Here is an 8,774-nt window from a genome sequence, read left to right as displayed (position 1 = left end):
CCCGCTTTTTACAGCACACAATACAGGTGCTCGGGCACGGCTCCACTTTGGATGATTTTTCTCCTGCACGCTCGTGGATACAAATGATGCAGAAGTGGATGGCAAACACCGCGGGGTTTTATCCACGTTCAGCAAGATGAAAATGTCAATGACAACATTGAGGAGTCGTCGTCTGACTTGTCTGGATACTGAAAACCTAGTTCATAGGCCAGTTGCCATTGGCCTGCGTCTCCCAGGACTCGGAGCTGTTGTTTGGTGAGCCCAGAATGGTTTATGAGGAACCCAAACATGATTCGCTCTTCGGGCGTTCTCTGCGGCAATGGTTGATGATCAGATTTGCTATGGCTTGCGCCCTGAGCTTCGACCGGGTATATAGTAGATCGATGCTCCCAGTTGCTGGGTGTTCTCGACTTCATAAGGATGTGCAATCGCTAAAGCTGACGCAAAAGGTTGCTTGCAGGTTGACCAACCACTGGGTTGAGGAAAACTTGGAGGACGATGTTCTTTCCTCCATAGACCTCAACACAGGCTCTTACGCTGTCCAGCTTTATTGGTACCATTCTAGGATTTCGCAGATAGCAGTGAGGCCATGGCCCTCTCTGTTGGGATGGTGTTAGTCCCAGTACACATGCTCTGGGGTTCCAGGAGTAGTACGAGATCCCGACCATGGCCAGCAAAAGCTGCTCCGCGCTGGCTTTCTCCGTCTGGCTGTCATGCCATGTGTGAGATTCCTGACTGACTTGTCCTGCGGCAAGCGCTGGAAGCAGAATGGGCCAATGAGTGTTGAACGTCACTGTATTGACGTCGATGGCATGCCCTCTACTCCACGAGGCCCGCCGGATTAGGAAGCTTGCTTCTTCTAAGTCCAACAAATCGGACCCAAATTCCACAACTAGGTGTCCCATCCACATGGCTAGCGTCTCTTCAGGTTTGATCTTTGACTCCTCGTACAGTTCCTGCAACTCGGTTCGAGTACGAGCACGATAGGTGGTGGTACAAGCTGCACTCGATGGATCAGTTGTCTGGCAGGTCGGTGTTACAGGGCAAACTGCTGCTAGAGCCATTACTGCTTCTGGTAGGAGGGGCGGATGCTCTCCTCCGCTCGATGCTCCCTCCCCGTGGCAAGAAGGCGGGGCCGCCAGAGGCAACGCCACTTCAGTGGGCGGAACCGCTGGACGGATTCTTGCTCGTTCTTTTCAAGCTCCGCCCATCTTTTCCGGCTCCTCCGCGTGGCTCCCTTCTTGCTTGGCGCCATCTTGAAATGGCGTCTCAGGATCCTCTTTCACAGCCACATCTTTAGCCGCCTGAACGACTGCGAGCAGCTGGGCTTTTAAACTTGCGTTTTCCTGCATTAAAGTTGTCATAGCTTGGACCATTGCATTTACCATTTTTCCCGTTGCACTTCGGGGCTGCCCCTTCAGCTGCGGCATGTCCCTCTGTCTCCAAACTCTCACAGAGATTGGACGGGAGCTCGCGGCTCCTCAATCTAGACAACACTGCTTGGGGAGTGAACTGGTCTTCCGTCTCCTGCACATATCGCAGGCAGCGGGTATACTTTGGGTCGAGGGTCGGGTCTACTTCACCCACCGGTTTCACTCGGACCGAGGATACGCACCGTGGACCCACTCTCCACCCATCACACACCCGAAAGCTCCGGGGTGAAGATGGACTTCCTTCTCTTCTCCCTTCAGTGAAAAGTAGCCGCTGATGGGCCTTTCACCCGTTCCGCCCGCCTGATGGTAAACAATATGCGCCTCTAGTTCTTCGGCGTCTATTACATGCCGTTTTCCACTGCGCCAAGGGCAGTTTTTCACTAACTCTAACTCCATCGTGTCTTCCCCACATCCTGTTCATGACGCCATGTGGGGACCGAGGGTGGTCTAAGGCTATGGCCAGTAGCCCAGACTGTCAGGTGGGGTTTTTCCACGACGGAGTAGAGTTAGGCACGGAAGCGTATTGGTTTTACAAAGAAAGCTTTACTTACACTGCCGATGGTCACAGTGCAGGAAAGAAACTTGCTTGAGTTGCAGTTGCACACAAACAGAAGTGAGATCTCTTCCGAACCAAACCAAGATGAGTAGTCGATGTATGACTCCACGAATGCTTCACACGGGGGATACGTCAAATTTTCCACTATGACAGGGAATGGCTAGAAGCTGATCAGGCCCTTATGGCCTCCTCCAAGACATACGTGGAGTTTGCTAGGTTCCACAGCCCGCTCAGAGTTCCCCACGAGATGGTTGTGGAGTCCTCCAACTTGGGCGGAAACTACTCTAACCTTTTATACAGCTAGCGAGCCAATTGCTAGCCGCCACGTAGGAATAATTTAGAATTGACCAATAGTGGGACACTAATTTGCATACGTGTGGCGGGAACTCTTTGCACCGGGGATTTCTCTCTGCAGCTGAGAAATCCACCGTGCAAAGAAAGCTCCACGTGGCGGGAAAATTCCAATGTGCCGAGGCACTAAAAATCATTGGGTTATGACAGTACCAGGCACAATGTCAACCCCATGCATGCATATGGGGACCTTCGGTCACCAGGTCAATCCCATGCAAGCTTAAGGGGACTTTCAGGTCACAGGTCAACCCCATGCAGGTCAGTGGGTGCTTCCAGGCAGAATATCAACCCCATGCAAGCCTATGGGGCCTTTTGTGCACCAGGTCAACCCCATGCAAGTCAATGGGGACTTCCAGGCACAAAGTAAACCCAATGCAAGCCTATGGGGACTTGCAGGCACTGTGTCAACCCCATGCATTCCAATAGGGGCTTCCAGGCACCATGTCCACCCCTTTCAACCTCTGCTTTACCGTTCCCACCCACCTGCACCTAAACAGTACTGATTGTATCCCATCTCAGAAGATAAGCGGGCCCGGGTCTAGTTAATACCTAGATAGGAGACCGCCTGTGAATCCCGGGTGCCATAGGCCACCTGCTTTTTGGCAAAGAAGGGCCAGGCTGGGGTAGCAGGCGGCAGCCAAAGGAAGGCTAGAGGGCTGCTGAAGCCCAGGATTGATCCAGGCATTTTTACACCGTCAGTTTAATGCTCTCCCAACTGAGCTACTTCAGCTGGAAGGGGCGGGCAGGCGGCTCTGGCTGGGCCTTCCTCCTCAGGCCCTGAGCCCAAGGTGGAAGGCTGGGCTTGGGGCTCTGGGCTGGAGGCACCTGGGGCTCTCGCCTGGCTCATGGACCTGCGGTTGCTTGGCCAGCGCCCGTGCTTGACAAAGGAGGCCCAAGAAGTGGCACGGCCTGGGGAGCCTGTGGCTGCCAGGCTCCAGGCTGGCAACTTGGCAGGGGCTGGGGTTGATGGCCAGCAGCTGTGGCCTCCTTTGTGAGGTCACTGGCTGGCCTTATGTGGCCAGGGCTGGAGGCAATGCAGCCGTGCCAGGCAGACGAGACCAAGCCCCCTTTTTGGGGTGGGCAGTGAGCGTGTTCCCTGCGCGCTCAGTCCGTGGGACGCAGCAGCTGGAGCATCTCCTTTTTCAGACAGGCATGTCTCGAGCCGGGATGGTGTCAGGCAGGCTGTGGAAGGCAAAGCATGTGGAAACTGAGGAGGCCTGGCCTGGTGGGACAGGCATGTGGTCTAGGTGGTGAGTGGGGCCTGTGGGGAAAGCCAAGGGGGGCGTGTTAGGGAACAGGCAGGAGGCCCAGCCGCAGCCCTGAGTTGGGGTGGGGTGGGGTGGGCCAGCCAGTGTGGCATGCGACCTGGTGGGCCCTGCACCTGGCCTTCCTGGGGCTGGTGCGTGTGGTGGGTGGTGGTTGGGTGAGAGCAGCGCAAGGCTGGCAGGTGCAAGTGCCAAAGAGCCCAGGGCTCACTGGGAGGCAAGGCAGGGAGCAGAGGGCTGTCATATTGAAGGTAGTAATCTGAAGGCTTGTAATAAATGCCCATTAGCCGGTTTAGAAAAAAAAACAAGATTCATCTTCTTATCTAAGCCATTGCTTGTGTATCCTGGCCTTGCTCAAAGTCTTAACTCTTGAACTTTATCTCTAGAGGCCTTTAACAGGGTTAACATAAACACGACCCTTAAGCAAACATCCCACATTCCAAGAAATCAAACCCTAGGAGCCTTCGAAAAGAGGTTGTAAAAGAAAGATGACTGCAGTGGTGTGGAATTTCCCCCAGAAAACTAAATGGTCAGCAAAAGAAACTAAACCTAGCAGAAATCTGTTAAGAAAGATCCGAGCCCAAATTTGGGAGTAGTGACAGGTTTGGGTAGGAGGGGCCCAAGACAGCAACTCACTCAATAAAAACTGTAACCTACTGTCCCAATTTGGAGGCAACCTCACTTGCAGAACAACGAAGGAAGAATCGCAAGTGTAGGCCGGATCAGACTGATCACCTGAACCACCCTCTCTGTGAACACGAATCTCTTAGTTCACGCTGAAGCCGCGGAGCATCCGAGTGGGACTGAAGGAAGGGGACTTGTTCCTATCACTGCTGAGGCCAACACACTGAACCATACTGCTGAGACCAGCCCATTGAACCATACTACTGAGGCCAGCCCATTAAATTGTACTACTGAGGAATTAAACCATATTTAGGTGTTTGGCTTCTTGGAATTCTGGAATTCTAAGTATATATGAAAAATAATAGTATTAACTCAAATTTAACTTTTAGTTGTAATTGTAGTTGTTTTTGTAATACTAATTCTTATAACATTATTTGGGAAGGAAGTGTATTTGGAGCATTGTTTCTGATATATGTAGTTATCGTGTTCTTAATGTTTGTGGTATTTCTGAAAGCTAAGCAGTGTTATATGCGTAGCAAAGAAATTTAAAATAAAATTGTGTTGTATGAATTAAGTGTGCAATCATTGTGAAATCATGCAATCAACTAAATACTCCCCCATCCAGGCGCATCAAACGAATCAGTAAGTTGTGTGGGACCTTTCTCTATTCCATAACCCACTAGAGACAAGGGCTGGGTGGGAGGGGACGGTGATCATGGCAGGAATGCTGGGTCTCGAGTGGGTGAGCCAGGTGCTTTTGGGTGTCTGTTACCTGAAGCTGCAAGAGGGGGTGGGCGTGCTGCCTTCGGTAGCTCAGCTGGTAGAGTGGAGGAGTGTAGGGTGTTGGGCAAGACATCCTTAAGTGGCTGGTTTGAGTCTGGCTTGAAGGACCGCCTCACTTTTGGGGCTTGCATAGGAAAGTTCTGCACTTGGGGCTGGCAGGGACAGCCTGCATGGTAGGGAGCACTGGTGAGTTGCGCAAGAGGACACCAAAAGGGCCTGCTGCCTGCCTGGGAGACACTACCCCTGCCAAAAGGTCTCTCTCTCTGGGAGCACACGTGGGTTAGGCGGCAGGGGTGTGGTTGGCCCACGGGTGGCCAGGAAGCAAAGAAGGGCCAGGCTGGGATAGCAGGCGGCAGCCAAAGGAAGGCCAGAGGACTGCCAAAGCCCAGGATTGCTCCAGGGACCTTTAGATGGTCAGTCTAACGCTCTCCCAACTGAGCTACTTTGGCTGGCAGGGGTGAACAGGCGGCTCTGGCTGGGGCCTTCCTCCTCAGGCCCTGAGCCCAAGGTGGAAGGCTGGGCTTGGGGCTCTGGGCTGGAGGCACCTGGGGCTCTTGCCTGGCTCGCGGACCTGCGGTTGCTTGGCCAGCGCCCATGCTTGACAAAGGAAGCCCAAGTAGTGGCACGGCCTGGGGAGCCTGCAGCTGCCAGGCTCCAGGCGGGCTACTTGGCAGGGGCTGTGGTTGATGGCCAGCAGCTGTGGCCTCCTTTGTGAGGTTGTAGCAGAAAGCCCCCTTTTCCTCTTGCCTGCATTTGCTCTCCCCTCTTTGGATATGTTTCTTTTTTTCTACCTTTTGTTCCTTCCTCTCTCTTTCACTTTAAGATAAGGAATTGTGTTTTAAAATTTGTATGTGTGCATTTTGTATCTCCCCTTGTATTTTGGTATTTTTATCTATTTGTGCGCCATGGCATTGGTAGCTTATATTTTATACTCCTCACCTTTCATCTTTCAACTGAATGTATTTAGTTTCATAAGAAAGTTATACATTGTAACAATGTTAACAAGAGTAGGAATCAAACTGCCCTTCTCTGTATCAGGCTGGCCCCTGAAAGAGCAAGTGAATCAGTGATTGAATGTGTAACATAGTAGCAGACAGTAATTAACACCTGGGAAGCTGCAGATCAACCAAGGGAAGAACTCAATAGAAGACAATGTAACAACCAGGAAGTCTCTAAACGTCATTGATCAAGGGCTAGAAGCCCTGGCCTGAGTTAATCAACGCCAGGGACCAACTTTTGGGCTGAATATCTCCAGATCGACCACTCCCAGAGCCCTATTCTAAATTCATCAACGGACTCCCAAACCTGCACGTTCATGCAGATGACCCCTGGGGCTGACAGATGCCATCCAGTAGCCACCGAGGGTGGGGGGGAAGTCCCATGAGGGTCAATGACCCCTGGATTGGGCAAACCTGAAAACTGGGGAGTCACCAAAGTCTGCCAGGGACAGATAAAAGGCAGTGAAAAGTGACCCTCAGGGGCGCCGTCTTGATCTCCAACTCAACCAGACCTGTCCAGCCAGAAGGACCAGCCGGCGACCCCCTTCTGGAGGATTATACCACGCTGAAAGAAGCCTCGACTGGCCATCGACAGCAGACTCCAGCACTTGTAGGATAGGTATACCTGACTCTGTAGCTTGCTACTGTGTGTGTGTATGTGTGTGCATGTGTGTATGTGTGGGGACCAGCCTCAAGGTTTATGATTTAAGTCATTACAGTGTTTCAATCCGCCTAATAAACCAGAATTTTAAGGATCCCGAGTTGGACATTTGTAGCCAACAAGGTCAGTGGCTGGCCTTGTGTGGCCAGGGTTGGAGGCAATGCAGCCATGCCAGGCAGGTGAGACCAAGCCTAGATGGCTAAGCCAAGCCAAAGCCTGTCCAGGTTGGCTGTGGGCGAGGCCCGTTTGGGGTGGGCAGCGAGCGCGTTCCCTGCGTGCTCAGTCCGTGGGACATGGCAGCTGGTGCGTCTCCTTTTTCAGACAGACGTTTCTCAATCTGGGCCGGTGTCAGGCAGGCTGTGGAAGGCAAGGCATGTGGAAACTGAGGAGCCCTGGCCTGGCAGGACAGGCGTATGGTCTTGGCAGTGAGTGGGGCCTGCGGGGAAGGTTGAGGCGGGGTTGTAAGGACAGAGGCAGGAGGCCCAGCCGCAGCCCTGGGTGGGGTGGGGTGGGCCAGCCAGTGAGGCATGTGACCTGGCCTTCCTGGGGCTGGTGCATGTGGCGGGTGGTGGTTGGGCAAGAGCAGGACACAGCTGGCAGGTGCAAGTGCCAAAGAGCCAAAAGGGCCTGCTGCCTGCCTGGGAGGTGCTTCCCCTGCCAAATTTGTCTCTGTCTCCCTGGCTTGCCACTAGGCTGCCGAAGCCCGGGATTAATATAGGGACTGTTACTTTTTCAATCTAATGCTCTCCTAAATGAGCTACTTTGGCTGGTATGGAGCTGGTGGGCAGTGCTCGCTGTGGCGTTTGTCCTGAAACCCTCAGACCAAGTTGGAAGGACTGAAGGGCATTGGGCAAGTTATTCTCAGGTGGCTTTTACAGTTGCACTTGAATGAACCCCTCTCTTTGGCACTTGCAAAGGGAAGTTATTTCTGTGGCCTCTGCAGACAGCATCTTAATGACAGGTGAAGTAGGCCTTTGTAAGTAGCCCCAACGTGTCACTGATCCGTCTATGAAACAGCGAAAGCATAGTAGCAGCCTGTGCAGGAGAACATGATTTGAGTTATAGCAGGCACTGTTCTGAGACATTGTAATTCTCTTTTTGTCTTTTTGAGTTATGAATCGGGATTGGGTCCCATTGGTAAATCAGGCTTTGTGTGGGTGTTTTATAATATCTTATAGCTCTTTTTTAATAAGCTTTCACCCGCTGCCTGTGATCACCACCTGAAGTACGTCTTCTTATGCCTGGATCCAGAGTCTTGTGGGGCATGATTCCCAGATTGCGTGCCATATGTGACACTGTGTGGCCAGGGCAGGAAGCAAGTTGTGTAGCACAGTTTCTCCTGTGGTCATTCTGGGGTCTGCACTACACCCTGAGCTGCACTTCACTGGACCCATGCCTTTTCCATTTGCTCTGGGATCTGTGCTGGAGACAGAGCTTTTCCCAGACTGCCTGAAACAGATGCCAGATCCAGTGTGCAGGGGGAAGGAGCCCTGTGTTTGATCTGAAGCTGGATCCCTCTGGTGACCCTGCCATTAGTAGAATGAATAACCACCACCTATATGGAAGGCTTAATGAACTGGAGAATGTGTGGGTGTGACTTAAAAACATACCTTTTTAACTTAGAGAGCAGCCCCTGACACTAATCAGGATGAAGATCAGGGATGTGGTAATATTTGACTCCTGATCAGGAGATGCTCCAGATGTAATCTTAGTCCACTCTGTGTGACCAGTTGTAGCCTCATAAGGGCTGTCTACATTTTTTTTTTTTGTTGTTGAAACATTGCACAAAATTTGCACTGTTAGATTTTGGACTCAGATCACCAGATTCAGATTACCAAGTACTGGTGGTGCTGCAATGGGAAAGGTGCTCCAGACCCACATGGCAATGCTGCTTTTGTAGGGACAGTGAGAACAAGATCTGGCTTCTCTTTCTTTCCTGAGGTCAGTCTCCAGGCAGGTGTAAAGGGAGATTCCCCCACTCTCATGTAGTAGCTTGTGTGCCTCAGCCTGCAATTTGTAATTTTTTTGTATCTGGTCCAGAAGTGTCAGGAGAAACTCCCAGTATGTCCTACAAAAAGCTGAAAGCATCCCAGTATCCGCAGG

The 8,774-nt window shown here is 52.0% G+C and overlaps 1 non-coding gene across 1 annotated transcript; it reads right to left on the bottom strand.

Annotated features, from left to right (window-relative positions):
• Positions 1-5,388: 5,388 nt before the first annotated feature.
• TRNAV-GAC (transfer RNA valine (anticodon GAC)) lies at positions 5,389-5,461 on the bottom strand. The gene has a single exon. It is a non-coding gene; the product is annotated as a tRNA-Val (tRNA).
• Between the last annotated feature and the right edge of the window lie 3,313 nt (positions 5,462-8,774).

The sequence above is a fragment of the Alligator mississippiensis genome, chromosome 10 (assembly GCF_030867095.1).
Source record: "Alligator mississippiensis isolate rAllMis1 chromosome 10, rAllMis1, whole genome shotgun sequence".
NCBI classification, from domain to species: Eukaryota; Metazoa; Chordata; order Crocodylia; family Alligatoridae; genus Alligator; species Alligator mississippiensis.
Note: the sequence above shows the minus strand (reverse complement) of the source record. Positions and strands in the feature narration are given on the sequence as shown.